Source organism: Zootoca vivipara, chromosome 11, assembly GCF_965207765.1.
Source record: "Zootoca vivipara chromosome 11, rZooViv2.hap1.1, whole genome shotgun sequence".
In the NCBI taxonomy this organism is placed as follows: Eukaryota; Metazoa; Chordata; class Lepidosauria; order Squamata; family Lacertidae; genus Zootoca; species Zootoca vivipara.
The window spans coordinates 15,826,989-15,850,866 of NC_142594.1; the positions used below are offsets into that span (position 1 = coordinate 15,826,989).

The 23,878-nt window shown below is 44.0% G+C and overlaps 1 protein-coding gene across 5 annotated transcripts in view; it reads right to left on the minus strand.

Annotated features, from left to right (window-relative positions):
- RBMS3 (RNA binding motif single stranded interacting protein 3) overlaps positions 1-23,878 on the minus strand; it is a 755,586-nt gene that overhangs the window by 300,272 nt on the left and 431,436 nt on the right. The gene's annotated exons all lie outside the window — the stretch shown is intronic.

A 23,878-nucleotide genomic window follows, 5' to 3' on the forward strand; every position in this document is an offset into this window, starting at 1 on the left:
ATCCTAGAGAAGTAAAATGCCTCTTTAGTATATTGCAGTGGGGGCCAACTCCCAAGAGACTGAGATCTACTCACATAGTTAAAAACTGGCAGTGATCTACCCCCTTTTTGGGGGGGGCAAGGTGTCGAGTTTTTTTCAGGGAGGAGGTAAAATGTTGGGCTTTTCTAAAGGGGAGCCACAGTTCAGCTTCTTTGGGGGGAGCCAATGATCTACCAGTGATCTACCACAGACATCCAGTGATCTACCGGTAGATCACGATCTACCTGTTGGACATGCCTGGTATATTGCATTGAATGCTGTAGGTTACCTTGTGGTTGGAAAACCTGAATTGCCGTTAATACGATTCGCGTTAAATAGTGGGTTTTCCTGGGGGGAAACAGTGGGGCAACCCCTCCCCAAAAGTGCTCAGACATGACACTGTGCAAAAGGTATGTGAGAATGAGCCCAGAGAATAGCTATGGAGTTGCAGTGCTGGCTCAAATTCCCATGAAACCACTCCCAAACGATTCCACAAGCGGATGCTAAAGAAAGTTGGCTGACTATCTTGCAATATTCGGTGCAAATGAGAAAGAAACTAAATGGGAATGCAACACAGCTCTAGAGAAATACAACTACATGGATATTTAATTAGAAAGCTGATTAGGTTAGTTATGTTGGTGTGATCGGTCCAGCGTAAGGAAAAATCAGAAAGACTGAACCAAGGGGGAGGGGCAAACGATAGTCTCCATTATAAAGGGTTTCATTGATGAAAAAGGAAGGATCAATTATGCTAGTAGGATCTACTGCTGAGCTTTGTAATGCATTTGGAGCATTCGGGAGGCAGGGAGATAGCAAAAGGAGGACAGTTTGAATATATAAAGCTATGGAACAGCACATAGTTGATGTAAAAACTGATTGGGCCCAGATGTTGCAAGATTTCAATCAATAAGCACATCTTTCCCATCATCAGACCTCCAGGTTTGCAGGATTATTGCAATATTAGAAACGCGAGAATGATCTATACTGTTTTGGCCACAGCGTTCAAAACAGGCTTCTAAAATGTTCCATAATTTCACTACAACACGGACCATTTGTTGTCTTGGTTTGGGGAAAATAGAGGCAGTTTGGGAGATACGTAGGAATTAATTGGGGACCAATTTAACAACTTGGGACCAGTTTAGCTGCGGCATCTCCCTAAACCACATGTGCCCACTCGACGACTTCAATCAGCAGAACTGGCACTACTACAAGTGCCACATAGTACCTGTTCCTGTACTTGTAAGAACTCAATTATTTTGAACTCCCTGCCTATTAAGATCTAGCAAGTCCCTTCACTGTACTCTTTTCAGCACCTGCTAAAAACATTCTTGTTTAGGGAAGCCTATGCAGATTCTTAGGAAGCTGAGGTAATTTTTAATCTATTATAATATTATATAACCTTTGTACATTTAAAAATATGGCTGTATTTTTTTCCTCGGTTTTATTGTTTTATCTTTTTTTAAAAAAACTGCTTCAGAATTGTTTTTGTTGTTTTTTAACAATCAAGCGGTGTGTAAATTTTATGAAATAATTAATAATTAAATAATACACGGGAACAAAAATTAGGGAGAATCCCATTCATGAAAGCATTTGCGTGTTTGGCTAAGCAAATATCAAGGAGAAGATTTAAATTCATTATACCTAAAATAAAAAAGACAAATGAAAGGGGGGAAAGAAGGAAGAATTAATTAGAGTGGTGCTTGGGGACCTAAGGTAGCAATAAGGAACTGCACTGAGATTAAATTATAAAATGCAAAGTTTAAAATGGCTATAAAGAAGACGCTCTTGCTAATGAGATTTATTACACCAGGATATGAGTTCCCAGATGAAAAGAAGAACCCATTCCCTGGAGTTATTGCAGAAATAACATACAAATACATATTGCGCTACACTCAAAGGAACAATGGAACACTGGCAGGGAAACTAGGCTAGCCAGAAATGCTAAGGCGCTTATATCGACCAGCCTGACATTTGCTTAAATTCACTAAAACAGGCTCACCTTGTTACCTGCTGAATAGAGATAATGGTGAACAACAAAATGAACCAACAATCCCACTGCAACAAACTCATCTCCCCTGTGCTTTCACAACTTCTGAGGATTCCATGCGCATTTTGGGCATGGGACTCACTGGTTGTGCGATTGAGTTCTGTGGTTCGATAATTACCAGAAAAGTTATCATCCTTGAGGGAGACGAAAAAGAAAAACAAAACAAAAGAGAGAGAGCAAGACAAATGAACAAATTGCGCTGAGGAATAAAAACCCTCCCCCCCACGTAAGCCTAGAGCAGGCCTGGCCAAACTTGGCCCTCCAGCTGTTTTGCGACCACAATCCCCATCATCCCTGACCACTGGTCCTGTTAGCTAGGGATGATGGGAGTTGTAGTCCAAAAACAGCTGGAGACCCAAGTTTGAGGAACACTGGTTTATAGAGGGAAAACATTATTCTACCACTTGGGTTACATTCAAATGACTATTATTATTTTTCACACCACAGACCAAGAAAGGTCAGAATATATACTCCTAATAGGTGACAGCCACTCAGGTAAGGCAGAAGACATAAGGGTTTGCTACAGCTGACCAGGAAAACAAGAAACTGGGAGGATGTGTTCTTGGAAGGAACAGGGGCAGAATAGTCAGTGCGTTGATCTGAGATGTACTGCTTGAAAGCAGATCCTGTACCAGAAGCTTCCAGCACAGGGAATGATAACACATCAAAGAAATGCTTTCTGAACAAGTCTTCCTCATAATGCTTCTAGGTTCTGGCTTGTGGATAATTTCAAACAAGCCATGTCAGAGGCGAGGGACCTTTTCCCTGACAAGGACCGAGTTCTTCTGGAGGCAAGCTGTTCATGCCACTGCTAGGCAGGGCCAGAGCTAATGGTGGGTGGAGTTGGCAGCTTTGCAAGGCTGCCTAGCACTCTCTCCCCCTGTCTCTCTTCCAACCCATCTTTCTGCCCACTGTGTGCCCTCTGCCACTCCGTGTCCTTCGGTCTGTGTACCATGTCACACACCCCCGGTGCACCACAGAGGACCTTCTCCATCCCAGGACATATCCCACCACCGGGAAGTGCCACTGGCCTCTGACGGCCATACCATAAGCTCTTTCCAACATCCAAATTGAATTTACAATTATTATTTTTTTACTATCTATGTATTTTTGCTTCCTAACCTCTCAGCAGTTTTAAAATGCCACATGAAGCAGATAAACAGGGTGTGTGTGTGTGATAGTTCTTCCAAATATGAAGTTTCTCCAGTAGGAAAACAAAATTGTGGTAGAACAAGCAATTAAAAAAATGTGAAAGTTCAGTTTGTTTTAAGAGCAAAACTGCCTCCCATTAATATTTTTAATGCCCTCCGCTACTTTATCTTGCATCACGGCTAAACATTACAGTAGTTGTGAGATTCCTGCAGAGATCAGGAGAGGATAAAAAACACCATCCATAATGACTTGCAGGTCAGATACCTGTATGTGTGTGTGGGGGGGGAGACAGGTCAAGAGTCATAGCATTTATCAGGAAATGTGAAACTTTAAACTGGAAGCAATTTGTTCAATGGCTGTTTTGACCATACAGGCTTCCTAATCTCAGTTCCCATAAAGTTTGGCTGAGATCCAGCTGGAGTGGTTAGTTTCAGCTGTGTAGATATCGTTCACAGAGGAAATAAAAGGATTTTAAACCCTGAAATAATTTCCTTTGGTTCTCAGCTCATTCAAGAAACATATCCTCTTGGTCAGTGATATCTCAAAACTTAATTTCAGCAGCATGGGCTTTAAAAAGAAAGTCTTTGTGGGTTTCTTTAACAAAAAAATAGCATTTTTCTTTTTCTTTTTTGCTAAGTTCCCCCCCCCCCCCAAGTAACTGTAGAAAACAAATTATAGGGACGGAAAGCAGTCATAGCTACTTTTATTATGATGGATTATTACAGGAATCCCATTTGCTCTATTGTTGGGCAACAGATATTAAAATAAGGCACACAGAGAATCAGTAATTAAACTAGTAATAAAGTTTTTTGCAACCAGAAAAGCAACATGCAACCCCCATTTGCAAGGGACACGGTGGCGCTGTGGGTTAAACCACTGAGCCTAGGGCTTGCCGATCAGAAGGTTGGCGGTTCGAATCCCCGCGATGGGGTGAGCTCCCATTGTTCGGTCCCAGCTCCTGCCAACCTAGCAGTTTGAAAGCACGTCCAAGTGCAAGTAGATAAATAGGTCCCGCTACAGCGGGAAGGTAAAGACGTTTCCGTGTGCTGCTCTGGTTCGCCAGAAGCGGCTTTGTCATGCTGGCCACGTGACCTGGAAGCTGTACGCCGGCTCCCTCAGCCAATAATGCGAGATGAGCGCCGCAACCCCAGAGTCGGTCACGACTGGACCTAATGGTCAGGGGTCCATTAACCTTTACCTGCTGTCACAAATATTGTGTGTGTACCATTACACGTACACAATAGTTACGTATGTAAAATGGCCAATTACAAGTGTTTATCTATGGGAGGAATGGGGAACCTGTGGGCTTCAGCTCCCATCATCCCTGATCACTGGTGACACTGTTTGAGGATGATGAGAATTGGAGTCCAAACTGGAGGGCAACACGTTCCCTACCCTGATGGAAACACAAACACAGTAGCATGGGCCTGTGTCCAGCTTTGCATAGAACAATATATGATGGAGATTTCCTCTATTTGAAGATCTGTCCTGTCCAAGTTTTGTTTAAAGATAAAAACAAAAACAAAACTATAAAGGAGAGCAGAAGCCTTGACAACAGTTAGCATCTAGACTGCAGTCTCCACAAGTCTCCACTACGGTGAGATGTACCGGTATCTATATTTAAAATACAGACGTTTTGTTTAGTCATTTAGTCGTGTCTGTCTCTTCGTGACCCCATGGACCAGAGCACGCCAGGCACTCCTGTCTTCCACTGCCTCCCGCAGTTTGGTCAGACTCATGTTGGTAGCTTCAAGAACACTGTCCAACCATCTCGTCCCCTTCTCCTTGTGCCCTCAATCTTTCCCAACATCAGGGTCTTTTCCAGGGAGTCTTCTCTTCTCTTCTAATATACCAGGTGTCCCCAAACTTCGGCCCTCCAGATGTTTTGGACTACAATTCCCATCACCCCTGACCACTGGTCCTGTTAGCTAGGGATCATGGGAGTTGTAGGCCAAAACATCTGGAGGGCCGCAGTTTGGGGATGTCTGTAATATACGTTATATATACATAAATAAAGTAGCATGTGCAATTTTTATGTGACTCTTTGCTCTTGTTAGTGATGTATTTCTAGTTAATATATAGTCATTATTTATACATAAATTAGCACATGAATTTTTCATGCAATTTGTTCTCTTTTAGTAATGCATTTCCAGGTTGGTGTTTTTGTGCAGAAGGGGCGCGGGAAGTGGGCATGTTAAACACTGGGTCACTCATTTCTCATTTAAGGATGCAACTTGCACTATTAGAAAGGCCAAATCTCTAGGCAGCCACAATTCTCCTTCCCCTTAGTGTGCAGCAAAAAATCTTGATGGCGATAGCTAGCACAGGGAAGGATCTGCAGAGGAAGAGCCTGGGAAGCCTGATGGCTGTGTGTCTATTGAATTTCAGAGAGTGTGAATAATGTTGCACCGTCCTCTGAAATGCAGCCACGCCTCTGGACGTCCTGCTACCCATCTTCATTTGCTGTATGAGAAACTCCGCTGCAGACTTGTGATTTAGAGCACTGGCTGGGAGCAGCATCAAACCGTGTTAATAAAACCATTACCAACACTCATATAGAGCTTGATTCAGTACTCCAAGCTTCAACAAACAACACATCATAAGCATGGCAAAGAAGGAAGAGGAGGAGGAGGAGGAGGAGGAGGAGGAGGAGGAGGAGGAGGAGGAGGAGGAGGAGGAGGAGGAGGAATGGTACCACTACTGGGCAAGGAAAGTACTAGTCAGACCTAATCAAATACTCAGCAAGAATAAAACCACCAACACTAGTATGTTTTTAGACTGCTAATATATTCTGAAATCTTAATTTCTCTAGCTGAAGCCATTATAAGAAAACCACAAATTTTATTATACAGATCCAGTAAAATCAAATTCAAATGCGGAAAACATACAATTTCTAACATACATGGATGGTATTTATATAAACTCATTAAGAACAGAAACAAGCTAGGTTGCACCCCAAAAACAGACATCCAGTATGACCAAAGGAAAGCTATTCAACCTAGTCCTATAAAAGAGCAGCTGATATTTGGATAGTTAGGTTATCCAGATAATTGGCATGACTACCAGCACTGGCGGGGAAAATAGGGACATTTCAGGATCAAATCAGAATTTTGGAATTCCGGGACAATCCTTTTAAAATCGGGACACTTTGAGGGTATGCTGGAAATCTAAAGTATGGTCTTATGGTTCAGTTTGCTTGGAAGTCCAACTAATTCAAATAGATTTAACTGTTTTAATGTGTGCCCCGGCTACAATCCTATGCACACTTACAGAGGTAAACAGTACCCCCCTTGAACAGTGGCGGAGCAAGCCGATTGGGTGCCTGGGGCGGCACACATGCCCTGTGCCCAGGGGTGGGGCCAGCCACCCATGGGAGCAGCGCCAGCCAAGGCAGGACGCTCCACGGGGCCTCCAACGAGTCTGCCTGCCTCCTCCCACTCAGCCGCCCTACAGCTGAAGGGGAGGCGGCAGGTGGACCGTTTGGGGCAGCGCGGAGTCTGCAGGTACCCAAGCCACTGTGTCACTCTCAGGAGAGACACATGGATCGGGCGCACTGCATGCCCCGTGGTGAGTGCCCCTGGCATTTTGTGGACCCCCCCCCCAGTGGTGATACCTAGGGCAGACAGCCCACACCGCGCCCCTCTTCCTCTGCCTCCGCCCTGGAACCCAGTGGAACCTCTGAGCAAACATACTGCATGTTATAACACAAGGTGGGGAATTATAATCTCTCTCTTTTGCCAAGAAAGTTTGTTTGTTTTCCAGAGTTACAACCAGTCCCTTGAGGATGAATTGGATTGGGACTACACCACTGAGGGGGGCAAAGATCCACCCATCACCCCCATATACACTTTCTGCACGTGTAAGGGAGTCCTAGCCTAAGCTGCACCGGACCAAGGCCGTTTAGGGCTTTAAAGGTCAGCACCAACACTTGGAAATGTGCTCAGAGGTGTGTGGAGGAATGTGGCAGCCAGGTAAATTTCTGTTTGACTCCCATATTTTGTCTCCTTAAACTTTTATCCGTTATGACAAAGTAATCAACCAGAGACACATAAGCAACGCATAAAACACTAGGCTTACAAAGCAGCAAACTTTTTTTGCGGTTGGAATGGAACAGCTCTAGAATCAAAGCATGCAACTCATTTTAGGGTGTATGTAAATTCAAACCAAATGTTACATGGAATGTCTCTCCTCTTTGCATTCCATTCACTTCTCTTCCATTACAGGAACGCCAAACTGAAGAACAGAATGTTAGCAGGACAGGGGGAAATATACTATCTTAGCAGGAACAGATACGACATTCCTGTTTTTACTTAGTCCTGTGGTCACATGTGCTTACAGCCGCTTCTTTCTTATACGCAGCTGGAAGCCTGAGTTCTCAAGCCCTAATTAGAAAATATCATGTTGGTATGAGGTTTACTACCAGAAAAATGACTGATGACAGTCCCCCCTATATGCACGCTTGCCAATATTTCAAAATCCATAGAAGAACTTTCTCCCCTGCTCGCATGCTGCAATCCCATAACTAAGAAATCATCGGCTAATTGCCTCCTTTACTGCACACAGGCCTTAAGAGCACAGTATGGCTTTAAGTACAGTGGTACCTCTACTTACGAATAACTCTACGTACGAATGTTTCTACTTACGAATGGAGCTCCGTCCGCCATCTTGGATGCGGTTTAGATAGGGGTTTTTCTACTTACGAATTTTTAGATAGGATTTTTTCTACTTACGAATTTTTTCTCCCAATGCATTCCTATGGGATTCGACTTAGAATTTTTTTCTACTTACAAATGTGCGTTTGGAACACATTAAATTCATAAGTAGAGGTACCACTATATATATATTTTTCTTACTGTCTCCCATTGTCCCCCTCCATCTTGTGACGTCTTCTCTCTGAACCATTAAAAATCTGATCTAGATTTTATTTTTATAAGGGGTGGGAAGTCAGATATTTCCATCATTTCCTAAATTCATATCACATTCAGAAGTGTAAAGTAAAAAGCCACAATTCTGAACAGCAGAATTGTGTCTTTTGCAGCTGATGAGCTGAGGGCACTGCATTGCAATGCAATGGTAAAAGACTCTATTTAGTTTTTGATCAAACATCCCAATCCTATGCACAATGATTCATGAGCCCCACTGAGTGCAATGCGACTTACTACCAGATAAGGGAGCACAGAATTACAGTTTAACAATTACATCCTTGAAATGGCCCACTTGCAAAGCTTTTTTTTTTCTTTTTAACTGACATTTGTTTGTCCGTTTCTCCAAAGATGGAACTCAAGGGGGCTTGCAACATTTCAAAACACCGTTGTAAAATACAAAGTAAGAAAAACAAACATTTTGGAACCAGCATTAAAATACAGTTTGCCTGGACGTCAGCCCAGCGGTCAGCATCATCTGCGCCTTAGTTTTCAAAGGCCTGTCTAAATAGGAAGCTCTTAGGCTGCTGGCATAATTCCACAATATGGGAAAGCCGCTCACCTTTCAAGGAGGGTGGGGTTGCGGTCAGGCCACTCGTTCTCCTGTGCTTAGCAGGGGCGGGGAGAGTCCCTGCGTCATTGGAGGGTCCCTGCCTGCATCACGCCCTGGGATCTCTTCCTGCTGCTCCTTGCTTCATTGGATCTCCCGCCCTCCCACACTATTTTTCTTGCGTTTGACACTTTGACCTTGCTATGGACCTCGGTTGGTCGCCTGCTGAAGGGGCCTGGCATGAATTTTTCCACCTGGCAGATTGGTACCAGCCATTTGGTTTTTGCCTACCTCGTAGCAAACCGTCACCACTTTGTAAGGTTAGGCATTCAAAAAGCTTGGTTGTGCTTTCAGTGCTCTTGAAACTGGAAAAACAATCCAACACCGACACAATATGCCATTCTTCAAGCACCCTTAGATGAAACCTTGCCCTACTGAGGTCAATAGTGAAATTCACAATTATTTCAGCTGATGGTAGCATTCCATCACTGGTGCTTTGCTCATTATTTGATTGTTTACTTGCTATCTTCTTCCCGAGGATGAAGACAGATGGACACTGTCTTTCAAACAATAACTCAAGATATTGCTGAGTTATGGTTTGGAGTGCATTTTCTTTTTAAATTGCCATTAGGGGCAAAACTATTGGCAGAGCTCCTATATTCTGTTGGGGAATGGGTCCTTTTCTTTAGCGTTTCAAGTAGGTCTCACTGTTGCAGCAGAATGATGTTTTCAGATAAGGCTGATAACTACAAAGCTACAGTTGGAGGGAAGGATAAAAATGAAGGTTTGCCTTGGGAGGCAATGTTCTTTCTCTAGCTGTTTCCCCATTCAAAATTCAGAACAGATTTAACACATTCTAGATTCTCTTTCATTTTAGTCTGCTGGTTCACTTCACAATGCAGTATTTGGATGACTTGTTTCCACCCACTGGTCCCCTAACCACAAATGGGACCCCCGAGACACAGCTGTTCTGCCTCACTTCTGTTATCCTCTTACACACCTTCTGGCAGATATGAATGGCATCTAAAAGGGACCGTGTCATCTTCAAACACAAACTAAGATTATGCCGGCGTGGCCAGGATCTATTAATGCTTTGTTTTAGTTAATTACCCACTGAGGGGGAAAAACATTTCCCTTTATCATTAAGACAAAAATAGCTCCACAATCATAACTGAAAGTCAACAGTGGGAAGCAAAAAGATTACTACTTCTCTGCCTGTTTGCATAGCTAAGAGTGTAGACTGAAATTCATTGATGAGCATTCTGGAGAGTCTATTGTGAGTAACACAAGCTGTTATAGTGGATTGTTGCAAGGGCTTTCAAACTTTATTGATCTGGGGCTGAAAATGCAAAAGCTATCAAGCACCCACTATGACAACAAAGCATGAATTGCTTCCAGGTCACAAATTGTGGGGGTCTGTTATATTTTGAGCATATTCAAATTCTGGTGGACATCTAAGCTTAGCATGCAACAGAGTGAGGGGGAAAAAGGTAAAGGTAAAGGACCCCTGACAGTTAAGTTCAGTTGCGAACATAGCTGCCAAGTTATCCCTTTTTTAAAGGAAAATTCCCTTATGCTGAATAGGCTTCCTCGTGAGAAAAGGGAAAACTTGGCAGCTATGGTTGCGAATGACTCTGGGGTTGTGGCACTCATCTCACTTTACTGGCCAAGGGAGCCAACGTTTCTCTGCAGACAGTTTTTCCATGTCATATGGCCAGCATGACTAAGCCGCTTCTGGCAAAACTAGAGCAGTGCATGGAAATGCCGTTTACCTCTCCACTGGAGCGGTACCTATTTATCTACTTGCACTTTGACGTGCTTTTGAAGTGCTAGGTTAGCAGGAGCTGGGACAGAGCAATGGGAGCTCACCCCGTCGTGGGGATTAGAACCGCCAACCTTCTGATCGGCGAGCCCAAGAGGCTCAGTGGTTTAGATCGCTGCGCCACCCATATCCCTTGCTCTTGTGTTAAGTACCTGCAATTCCCTATGAGCAACCAGTTTAACACAGCAAATACTAGTTTGTCTAGAAAAGGTGTTGTTGTTTTTAAAAGGGCTGTCAATTAAACCTGATTAACATCTGAATTTGTTTTCCCCAACAGTGTATAAAATATTGTCAGCTTCCAATATGTGGGGGAGTGACTGTCAGACGAGGAGCACTCTATAACGTATCTCATGCACTAGACTAGACCATTTTGAGGTTTTTATAGGTCTGAAAAGGCTGCTAAACCCAGAAGTGCATTTATTAAGAAGAAGAACATAGTACAGGAAATAGGCTCCAAAAAGTTATGTTTCAGGGAGGGAGAAAAAAGTGAAGAGCCTGGGGAGCTAATTAGGATGAAGCTGCCTTTCCCCAAGATTTGACCTTAAACCCTGGGAGAAAACTATACACGACTTAAGACAGAATACAATTTAAATGAAATCAAGGATCTCATTTGCCACCAGTTATTCTTGCACCATATGTGAAGCAACATTTGACCATTATTTTAAAAGGGGGCAGAGTCCTCAATAATATATATATATATAACCCTGCCAATTTTCAGAAATGCTCCTGTAACTGTAAGGGTGGTCTTGGTGACATGTACAAGTGTACACAATGTGAAGACACCGAATTAATTAACCCAACAAAGGGATTCAAGTGTCCCATTTGCCAAGTCCCCAACTTGGTGCCAAGAACCAGTGTAGAACACCTTCAGGCAACCATGGCAGATGTCAAAAGTACAAGCACAAAGGAAAACAATCTACCTGCTTATTACCGCTTCTGAATTTGCCTTTCTAACTCTCCTTAAAAAAAGAGTGTATCTAAAGCAGGCACCCCCAAACTTCGGCCCTCCAGATGTTTTGGACTACAATTCCCATCATCCCTGACCACTGGTCCTCTTAGCTAGGGATCATGGGAGTTGTAGGCCAAAACATCTGGAGGGCCGCAGTTTGGGGATGCCTGATCTAAAGAATCCAACCATCTGATAAAGCTGCAACAGTGTTGGAGATAAGCTGACCAGACTTTGCCTTTAAAGACTCATTCGGTGGCCCAAGTTCCAAAGGCTGATGAAGTTAATGGGACCCAGCTGCCCTGCTCCAAAGCTCTCCCCGGCACAGTCAATTTGCACAATTGGGGGCACATGGTTCTGACAGCAACATGCATACAATTTGACCCTGCTGGGAGTACGAGACTCCCGACAGCTTTGCTCACAAGGGTCATGGGAACATGCAAGCCTACTCACCATGACAAGGTGATGATCCAGCGAGTGATCTCTAAAGGCAAAACTTTAAAAAAGTTTTCTTGTCCTATAATGGGTTAGCCCTAAATCAAGATGCAGAATACAATTGCAGAAATGAACACAAAGTTCTGAAATTGGTGGTGCTGCGGACATGATCCGATATACTGTGCTATTTTATACCTAGAAGCATCTTCTCGTGCTGTAAGCACATAATCTGTTTTATCAAAAGACCTTCAAGAGAACTGTAAGGTCACCTGCCAATCCAAACAGTTTTCTGCTAAATCTGATATTTTACCTTGCCAAGCCCTCTTCAAATCAGGAAAAGTGCCTTTAAGTACCTATTGCCCTGGGAAGCAAGTCAATACTATTACCTCAGGATTACATTTAAAATGTTATAATTGTTTAAGGCACAGCAGGGAAAAATAAACTTACTGGAATTTATCTGCAGTGATAGTTGAAACAAAAACTGAAGGAGATAAGTGTCAGAGACTACTGGGAAATTCTAGCACATATTAAATGCCTACCATTCTACAGACATAGGTCCTATAGTAAAGCTAGGCTACCAAACAGTACGTATAGACTAGAGTATTCTAATTGTCACCAGCTGGTTAATGTAATCTCCTACTAACTTCCAAGACTTGCTTCCTTAGCAAATTTGGAAGAAGTAAGAGTCTCTCTCTCTCTCTCTCTCTCTCTCTCTCTCTCTCTCTCTCACACACACACACACACACACACACACACACACACACACACCCTGCTCCAGAATCTGGATTATTGTGAATTCTTGGGTGCCAATCCTGAAAATGGTGGCAGCACCATGGGGAGAAAGCCTACCTGTGTTAAATTTCTAAATGAGTCATCTATTTCCACAGTTTAAGTATCATATATACATATCTGTTTTTAAGGGAGTTCCAAGGTTTTTCTTTAATGTCACCAGTAACGATACTAAAAAAAACAAAGGTAATAGGCAAAAGAAAATAATTAGGAGGACAGGATTACCATCATACCCACCAGACATTTTGGCAGCTAAACGGTACAACTTTTTTTTTTAAGCTTCAAAATCAAAAGTTTTGCAAATTATTTACTTTCTATGAGGTCCTTTCCACTCCAAAGGAAGCTCTGATCCCCTGCCCAATGTGGTGAGCTTAGAGTCATTAAATAGGTATGAACCCATTTGGTTCAAATTTTCCCACTGACAAAAAATGTCAGATGGGAGAAACATAAATAAAGTAGCACGTTTATTTCAAAAAAAATTTTTTGCTATACCCAATAAATAAAATTTATTAGTGAAAGAGGTATTGACACAACTTAGCCACACTCTCCGCCACTTTTTATTATTTCACATGGACCTGTTCCATGTTGCTATACTCATCCAAGTCCCTCAACATTAAGAACAGGAAAACACTAAGGCAGTTCTTCTAATGTTGCCATATAATCATCACCCACCTTGCAAGGGTAAGCCCCCAATTTAAGACTGGTGACATTATTGAAATTCCATGACACACAGTCTATGCAAAAATCCCAGGTTACCTGGGTATATTTCAGCATGAGTCTCATAATTAGTGGCAGTTAAAGACCATCAAACCCTGGTGCATTTTCAGTCGCTTTTCAGGCCAAGTGACCACAGAGTTTGCTCTGGAGCTGGGAAGAAGAGGCTCTACCATTTAAAAATAGGCTGGTGTTCCTGCTGATCTCCTCCACTGGTCTGGCCCCAGTGGGCTCAAAGATGAGTGAAATATTACTGTCACTTTTGCCACATTCTTCTGAGGAGGCCACACGGACTTGTGCAGAACTTGGGGGTTCATCGTTGCATTGCGAGTCAAGGCCTCACCCCCACTTTATGATGAAATAAGACACATGGACACAAGTATTTTAGGATAATGAGCTAAAAAAAGGCCACAACTTTATTGGTTACAGAATGTGAGTGGTATTGGCTTAGGCATTGGACCCGAACCGACTATACTTGACTCCTGCCCGCTCTGCAGGAAGTCACACAAGGGTTAACAACCTGTAGGGGAAGCTTGTTGATGCAAATCAACTGGAAGCTCTCCCCTGGAGTCACCAGACGGTCGTGCCATGGCCCTAGCCACCACCTGGGCATCGGACGGAATACCCTTCAAGGGCAGGGGTAGGTGATGGCCACAACCTCCCCTCTGACACACAACACAATTTCCAATGCCTGCCTAACCGCCAAACCTTACAAAGTTGTGATGATTTGCTATGAGGTAGGCATACCTGCAAAGTTGCTGTCAGAGAAAGAAGGGACCGAGCCGGAAATAGCAGAGCGGAAGTAGCGCTGCCGCCATTTTGGAACTGGGCGGAGCATGCTCAGAAGTGACTTTTGATGCTGCTTTGCCCAGTTCCAAAATGGCCGCCGCGCCAGAATAAACCGGGGGAAAACAATTCAGCTAGGAACAGCTTGAAAAACGGGGATTTCCCGGGGAAAACTGGAGACTTGGCAGCTATGGAGGTAGGTGGAGCCAATCTGCAAACTGGGGGAAAAATCCTACCAGGCCCCTTGGACAACCAAGGCGACCAACCAAAGTCCATAGCAAGGTCAGGTGTTGAATACATAGCATTAGAGGGAGGGAGGGAGATCCGTGCGTGCAGGATCCAAAGAGGTGGAGCTCGGGGCCCACGGCCGTTTGAATGTGGCAAGACCATGCCCCCCCCCCCGGCTGAGGGGATGACGCGAGCCCAGGACTCCCTGTGAGGCAGGGGGACCAGCCACGTGGGCCCTGTGAAGTGCGGGAAGCGAGTCCCGCTTGCAATCCTTCCCCTTGCGGAAGACGAGAGGGTTTGTATTCAACAACATGGCCTTGTTCTGATACAAATCTTGAGCTCACCTGCAAGGTAACCTGGACAAAACTTAGCACTGGGGACTTCCTGCACCCCTACCCCATGTTATCATGGAACCACAGAATTAGAAATGTGTTACTTATGATTAGTAAAACTAAGAGCACCAGGCTGTTTGGGGGATAAAACAAGAAGGAGCAGAGCCATGGGCACCACCTGGAACGTGTTGAAGGAAAGGTGGGCTATGAATGTAAAAAAAGTAAATAAATATCAATCTGAAGTCTTGTGCATATGAAGGGAAGTGGTACATGACAGCAGCTAAATTATTAGGAATAGGAGATAACTGGCTTCCTAAAAGAACTGCTGTTTCTGGGAAACTTTCTGGAATCCATGCAAGGCCCATCTGTTCATACTGTGAAGAGGGGAAGGGCATGCTGGGTCTGTTTTATGTGCTATTCTGAAATGTGTTTTGGGGGGCTATATGCTCTTTTTAGTAATAACTGTTTTAATTTTTTTTTAAAGTTAATTTATTCTGTTTTGTTCTTTTATTTATTTGTACTTGCAGCTCGCACCTTTCACCTAACACCCAGGGCAGGTAACAAATATCACAATCAAAATAAGTACAGAATACACTAAAACCATCAAATCAAATAAAAACAACAACGCCGCCGCCACCACCAGAACAAGTAAACTCCAAACCAGAATTGCAGTGCACAGCCATGCAGAGGATCTGGGTAAAGAGGTATCTTGACCAACTATCAAACAGAATACAGTGGTGGTTCAAAATGAACTACAGAAGGGAGGTCTTTCCACAAGCTGGGAGCTACCACAGAGAAGGCCCTGCCCACTGCTCCTCAAACCACAGACAGTGGTGGCAGTAGCAGCAGCAGGGCCTCCCCTGCAAATCTAATAATAACAATAACAATAACATATTTATTATTATTCATCTGGCTGAGTTTCCCCAGACACTCTGGGCAGCTCCCAATCAAGTGTTAAAAACAATACAGCATTAAATATTAAAAACTTCCATAAACAGGGCTGCCTTCAGACATCTTTTAAAAATAGGATATCTGGACATGTGGACATGGGAAGAGGAACTGCTTCAGATATTTGGGGAGCCCAGTCATTTAGGGCTTTAAAATGTCAATATTAACACCTTGAATTGAACTTGGTAATGAATTGGCAGTGATGCTGCTGGCTATCTCTGCCTAGACCGTGGGTGGTGTTGTGGTCTAAACCACTGAGCCTAGGGCTTGCTGATTAGAAGGTTGGCGGTTCGAATCCCCACAACGGGGTGAGCTCCCGTTGCTTGGTCCCAGCTCCTGCCAACCTAGCAGTTCGAAAGGACAAAGTACAAGTAGATAAATAGGTACTGCTCTGGCGGGAAGGTAAATGCCGTTTCCGTGCGCTGCTCTGGTTCGCCAGAAGCAGCTTAGTCATGCTGGCCACATGACCTGGAAGCTGTCTGCGGACAAACGCCGGCTCCCCCGGCCTATAGAGCGAGATGAGCGCCGCAACTCCAGAGTCGTCCGTGACTGGACCTAAGGATCAGGGGTCCCTTTACCTTATATATATGACACTAGTCTTGAAAGGTTTGCACTGCGTGCCAATTCACTACCAATTGGATGAGATGGGCCTTTAGTCTGAGATTCAGTACACACATGCCTTTGGTTTGGAGCTCTAGAAAGAAAGTCACATGTGTATGAGAGGGAGTAAATAAATTATCTTCTTCATCTTCCCAGTAAGAACCCCCTCCCTCCCCACACGTGTAATTAATTAAGGAAAACCAAGGTATGCAGTGGCATATTATTCATGAACCTAACATCCAGCTTGGGCCCTGAGTACACATCACTCAGTCTGCCTTGGGTTGTTTATCTCCTCTTAGGATTGTTTTTCATTTATTTCTAAAATATTTTTTTGTTTCATACTTCTGCAAACCTCAAGGTTGTCTTGTGTGTAGGTGGTGCCTCTTTGGCTACAAAAGGTGCCTATCACCCTCACAGGTGGCGCTTAGGATCCCGTATAATTCTCCCATGTGACATCCATTCCAGTTCCTGAGCAGATATACAGGGCTAGCCTGAGTTCTTGATTAAACCAGAAAATAAAAGTGGCACACAGTTATGAAGAGCCTGCAAGGCCAGATGCAGAAGGCAGTAATTCATGCTCTTAAGAAACTGGCTTGTATACTTTGGCAAATGAACATTGCGGTGAAGTATGGAAACAGTGTACTGAAACTTCCACTACTCAATCCCTCTGAACACTTAGCTATATCAGAAAGGTGGTGGGGGTATGGAGGATTATATGAGAAACCTTGCAGACCCGCTATGCATTTAAGATACATGTTTCTTCGGTTCGCCCTCCCTGATCATTCAAATTAGCAAAGAAACGAAATATGCAAATCATAAACCGGGGAGGCAACAAAAAACAAAACAAAAAAAACTTCCCAACTTTACATCTTACTGAGCATCTTTTAATGTTTGCATCTGATTGTATCATGTATCTGTTTTTTGTTCTTCCCCATATGCAGTTCCGTTCCTTGCTTCATTCAATGATTTGGGGCCATTCTACGGTGACAGCTCTTGTTTTGTTTTATGCAGTCCTATTAGAGAACGCTCGCTTGCTGTTGTTTAGTATGCACGCCACCCAAGGAAGAGCAGTCTCAAACGAGAGGCTTCATCAAGAGGCGTCCCCAGTGAACCCTATCGCAGCAACTGAAGATATTTCCTGAGGTCTGATGGCTCAATTCAAGTGTGTGTGTGTGTGTGTGTGTGTGTGTGTGTGTGCGCGCGCGCGCTAAAATAAAGACTGTGGCAATTATCTATGCAACCCTGTGCATGTTTGTTGTTGTTTAGTTGTTTAGTCGTGTCCGACTCTTCGTGACCCCATGGACCATAGCACGCCAGGCACTCCTGACTTGCACTGCCTCCCGCAGTTTGGTCAAACTCATGTTCGTAGCTTCAAGAACACTGTCCAACCATCTCGTCCTCTGTCGTCCCCTTCTCCTAGTGCCCTCAATCTTTCCCAACATCAGGGTCTTTTCCAAGGATTCTTCTCTTCTCATGAGGTGGCCAAAGTATTGGAGCCTCAGCTTCACGATCTGTCCTTCCAGGGAGCACTCAGGGCTGATTTCCTTAAGAATGGATAGGTTTGATCTTCTAGCAGTCCATGGGACTCTCAAGAGTCTCCTCCAGCACCATAATTCAAAAGCATCAATTCTTCGGCCTTCTTTATGGTCCAGCTCTCACTTCCATACATCACTACTGGGAAAACCATAGCTTTAACTATACGGAACTTTGTCGGCAAGGTGATGTCTCTGCTTTTTAAGATGCTGTCTAGGTTTGTCATTGCTTTTCTCCCAAGAAGCAGGCGTCTTTTAATTTCGTGACTGCTGTCACCATCTGCAGTGATCAAGGAGCCCAAGAAAGTAAAATCTCTCACTGCTTCCATTTCTTCCTCTTCTATTTGACAGGAGGTGATGGGACCAGTGGCCATGATCTTGGTTTTTTTGATGTTGAGCTTCAGACCATATTTTGCGCTCTCCTCTTTCACCCTCATTAAAAGGTTCTTTAATTCCTCCTCGCTTTCCGCCATCAAGGTTGTGTCATCTGCATATCTGAGGTTGTTGATATTTCTTCCGGCAATCTTAATTCCTGCTTGGGATTCATCTAGTCCAGCCTTTCGCATGATGAATTCTGCATATAAGTTAAATAAGCAGGGAGACAATATACAACCTTGTCGTACTCCTTTCCCAATTTTGAACCAATCAGTTGTTCCATATCCAGTTCTAACTGTAGCTTCTTGTCCCACATAGAGATTTCTCAGGAGACAGATGAGGTGATCAGGCACTCCCATTTCTTTAAGAACTTGCCATAGTTTGCTGTGGTCGACACAGTCAAAGGCTTTTGCATAGTCAATGAAGCAGAAGTAGACGTTTTTCTGGAACTCTCTAGCTTTCTCCATAATCCAGCGCATGTTTGCTATTTGGTCTCTGGTTCCTCTGCCCTTTCGAAATCCAGCTTGCACTTCTGGGAGTTCTCGGTCCACATACTGCCTAAGCCTGCCTTGTAGAATTTTAAGCATAACCTTGCTAGCGTGTGAAATGAGCGCAATTGTGCGGTAGTTGGAGCATTCTTTGGCACTGTGCATGTTTACTTGAAAGTAAGTCCTACTGTGTTTGACAGGGCAAACTTCCAGGTACGTAGCCAGAGGATTGCAGCCAATAAATCCGATTTCATTGCTATACAATTTACAGAGAATGAACCTTACATCTACACCAAACGTTTAAGCCATCAAGTCTGCTTAACAAGAGACTGGAATCATGATACTATACTGTAGAGACAGCACACTCTGGGTTTAATATTAAACAGCAAAGCAAATGCTAATGGGTCTGCTTTGTTTCTGCCCAGCTGCTGTTGCCATCACCTCCTTCTCTTCTAAGCTGGGAAACCAAACACCCAACTGCCTCTTTACAACTAGGAGGCAAAGGTGGTAGCATTAACAATCAGGTAGATGGGCAAATCATTCACTGGGTGGCTAAAGACACTTGTTTATAGTGTTATGAGGTGGGGGGGATGTGTAGGCTGTATGCTTGAGCCCCCTTCTAATTCCTGGATCCCGATTGGATTTAATTCCTGGAATAACCAGGCTAGCTTCCTGGTGAGGTAATGGCCCTCTAAGTATGGGCCATTAAGGTAACAAAGGAAGTGGTTCTGTGCCAGATAACAAAAGGGTGGGGGCCCCTTCCTCAACTTTCTGGTAGTTAAAATAGATTTAAAAAATTAAAAAAAAATGTCCAGTAGCACCTTAGAGACCAACTAAGTTTGTTCTGGGTACAGTGGTACCTCGACTTACGAAGGCGATCCGTTCCGCGGCGCTCTTCGGATGTCGAATCCTTCGTAAGTCAAAGCGTCCATTTTGTGCATGCCACTTCTGCACATGTGCAGAACGCACGCACGGCGAAAATACTTCCGAGTTTGTGGACTTCATAAGTCGAAAACTTCGGAAGTCGAGGCATTCGTAAGTCGAGGTACTACTGTATAAGCTTCCGTGTGCATATACACTTCTTCAGATACTGTACACTGAAACAGAAGTCACCAGACCCTTATGCGGTATATAGTGGGAGGGTGGGGTGGGGGTAATTAGTCTTCATTGAAAAAGCAAGGGATAGTATGCAGCTGACCAAAAATAGCCTTAGCATATGTCTCATTACCTGCATACAGGTTTAGTCAGACCAGCATGGCTACCTACCTGAATCTAGAATTTCTGGTAGTTAGGAAGGCAAAGGGCAGAGCTGAGAACTATGTTAGCTAGAAGCTGGCAGCTAGCAACTGGCAGGCTGCAGGCTGGGCAACTGGGAGACAGAGCCATTGGGAGGTTTCAGATCCTAACTCAGTCATGAAATCAATAGAGCCAGTCATCTCTCTGCCTAGACCCCATAGAGTTACTGAGACAATTAAAAAGGATGGATCACATATATGGCTTTGAGTCCCTTGGAGGGAAAGCGGGGTATAAATTTAATAAATCAAATGCATTTATTAATTTAGCCTCTTCCTAACTCACTTTTCAATCTTAGAAAAGACTCTCAGGGTAACTTCTACGTTAAAACAAAACACAAAAAAAGTTTGTTTTTTTTTTGGGGGGGAGCCATTTTCAAAGTTACCAAAATAAAACAGACGTGCAGAGTGAATCTTCCGTGTGTGTCTACTCAGAAGTTATTTCAATGGAGCACAGATCAGCCTCAAAGCAGAAAGCAGCCTGAAGCCAGATACAAATAACAGGAATAATAAAAAATTGTACTGTATCCCGTAACAGCAGCAAAAGCACACATCGCGATCCCGCTGGAAGCACAGGAAGCAGGAAACATTTCACCTGGCGCTTAAAACTTTGCAAGGTTGGTGCCAGGTGAACAGCACCAGGGGGAGACTTTCATGTGTGCTTAAGAAGAGCCTGCCGGATCAGGCCAAGGGAGAATCGAGTCCAGCATCTTGTTCTTGCAATAGCCACCCAGATGCCTGTGGGAAATCATCAGGCAGGACCTGAGGTGGGGTTCCAACACAGAAAACCCTGAATCCCACCACCTTCCTCACTTCTAAAGGAAGGGCAAGCCTTCATAGCCATGCCCAACACGAGAATCCAGTCATTGATCCACTTGTACATTGATCCACAACACAAAGGAGCAGGGACGCAGCGAAGAGCGAGGCTGTAATCCTATGCGTTTTTCTGGGAACAAACGACCGAACTCACTGCTGGCTGCTTAGGTTCATTCCCTCCACTGCCAAAATGCAAATCTTTAGCTTTTACTTAGAAATGCAAATCACGATGCAAGGAAGTGTTACTGCCATTTGAACTATGTGTGTGAAATGGGAACGCCATCAAAGGAAAGAGGTTTCCAGCCTCTACTTATTTCCCCTCATTCTTTGACTTTTCACTGCAATAATCTCATGCAAACAAGCTACAAAGCATTGTTTAGGGAAGTTTTTAATGTTTGATGTTTTATCATGTTTCTAATATTCTGTTGGGAGCCACCCAGAGTGGCTGGGGAAACACAGCCAGATGGGCGTGGTATAATTAATATATTACTACTACTACTACTACTTGTCAGCGGAAGAAGAGTCTGAATTGCAGAGGGTTGAATTCTACGATTCTATTAATTTCTCTGGTGCTCCGGAAAAAGACCAGTAACTTTGCCTCTCTCCCCCCACCCCCCAGTCTTTCCCCTTCACTGTACCAATGGGAAGCACCTCTGAGGAAGATCTGCACAGTTTTGCTGGGGAACAGGGGAACTTTTAAATATCCGCACACTGTCAATGTTACAAGAAAGTAGAGTTCTCTCTGGAGTGTGGTTCTGCATCAGCTCCAGATAGACTGTAATAACCTTGAGAAAACCCTCATTTAACCCCCCCCCCCTAGGTGAGTTGGCAATTGGATATTCGCACGTGTGCTCTAGCTATGCTCTCCATTGAACAAATTATATGGTGGGGTCTTTTTTGGGGGGGGGACTTCTATTCTAAAGCCTTATATGCATATAGTCTTGGAAGTAGGACTCCTCTCACATCCTCACTAGAGAATTACATCATGATAACTGAAGTAATTTGGAAAGATTTCCAGGGGGGAAAGGATGTGTGTAGGTAGTATAATGAGATCAAAAAGCGAAGATAAGACAGTGAAGCTAATGTGAAATGCTACTCTGATCAGAAATTACAAGGCTATCAAAAACTCGAGGTTCTCAAAAGCTTTTGACTACGCACAGTAACCTTTACGTCATTATCACCCACTGCTCAGTCCAATGCCTTTAAGATGCCGAAGATGCAGATGGTTCCGTTTCGAGAATACGTTGCAACTGATTTAGGATGCAGACCCGTGCCTCCAAATTGTGGGTCCGACTCAATTTAGTCTAACAAAGGAGATGGTGCAATCTAAATGACCAAAAGGGTTGTGCAGACTTTTGTTCACTCGCTATACTTACCCCTGCCCTCTCAGATGCTGTTGGGACTACAACTCCCATCATCCCTGAACGCTGGCAGTGCAGGCTGATGATAATTTGGACTCGCAGCATAGGGAGAGACCATGTTTGCTGTAGCTCATCCTGCAGAGTCCTCTTTACCTAACCAGGAACCCATATTAAAAGCAAGAAGGCCATAGCTAAAGCTAAAGCGAGAAAGACTCCACTGTACACACATTTTCCACTTGTGCGCTTCTTTCCATTTTAGATATACAGTGGTACCTCTGGTTACGAACTTAATTCGTTCCGGAGGTACATTCTTAACCTGAAACCATTCTTAACCTGAGGTACCACTTTTGCTAATGGGGCCTCCCGCTGCCGCCATGCCGCCGCCGAGCAATTTCTGTTCTCATCCTGAGGTAAAGTTCTTAACCCGAAGTACTACTTCCGGGATAATAATAATAATTATTATTTATTTATTTATACCCCAGCCACTCTGGGCGGCTTCCAACAGAAAAATGAAATACAATAATCTATTAAACATTAAAAGCCTCCCTAAACAGGGCTGCCTTCAGATGTCCTCTAAAAACCTGGTAGCTGTTTTTTCTGGTAGCTGGTTAGCGGAGCCTGTAACCCGAAGTGTTTGTAACCCGAGGTACCACTGTAAATGAAATGCAGGCCTGTATTTAAAGATTCAAGACTTCCCTGACACCCCATGTAGGTGCCTAGGGACCCACCTCAACAAGTGAATTCCCACTTTGGAACCACAGCAACTCATGTGAACTCCGCTCTATTCCAAGCAGAGACCTATCGTGTTCCCAAACATGGCAGAAACCCTCCCTGCTACCTGCTTTTTTTCCAAATGCATAACTTGCCAAAGGATGATGAGATGGTTTCTCAACAACCTCCCTGTGGCCTGGATTGTCACACAAAAGTAGTCAACACACAATGAAACAGAGAGGCATCGGAAATGCAGTCCCCACATTGCTTGATTTCACAGTCCACTACTTCTGGAAATGATATTGTCCCTACTTCCTTATTTCAGTGAGCAATGTCAAGAAGCAGAAGCAGACCTTGTGGCCATGTAGGTGGAGCTCTCCCAGCTTCTGAACACAGCGTGTGACCGGCAATTACCAGAAGGAGAAAGGGGCACAGGGAGAGCGTTGGTGCCCCATCTATGCTGCTTCATGGGGCGCTATTTTCAATAACACGTGTCAGAGTCAAGGCCTCTCTGCACAGCTGTTCCCACTGACTTAGTAAAGTAGGGTCTTGAGAAAAGGGGTGGGCAGTAGCAAGGAAGGCCAGAGAAGAATCGAGCCTATTCCAAATGGGACCTGAACCACGATGGGGTCAGATTTGAAATAATTGTGGTGGATGTGCAAAACATGTCAATCAAAGCCGCCGCTACTCGTTGATATCTGGCACCCTAACAAGTTAAGACTATAATCCACGCTTGTCATTTCTGTCTGAGCAACGGTTCCCAGACAGTAGATTAATGGTGGATACCAGACGTGCGAAATGAATATTTTATGGAATAAAGATGTAAACTGCGCTGCAAGAGTCAGAACTCCGGTGAAACATCTTCCCGCAAAAGAGATAATGTGTTGATAAATCATTAAAAATACCATTATTGCGCTCTAGAACAGGGGTAGGAAATGTGGGGGGGGGGTTTTCAGGCCAAGGGCAGCTTCTCCTCGTAGCCAACCTTTCAAGGAAGGGTGGGAGGGCAGATGA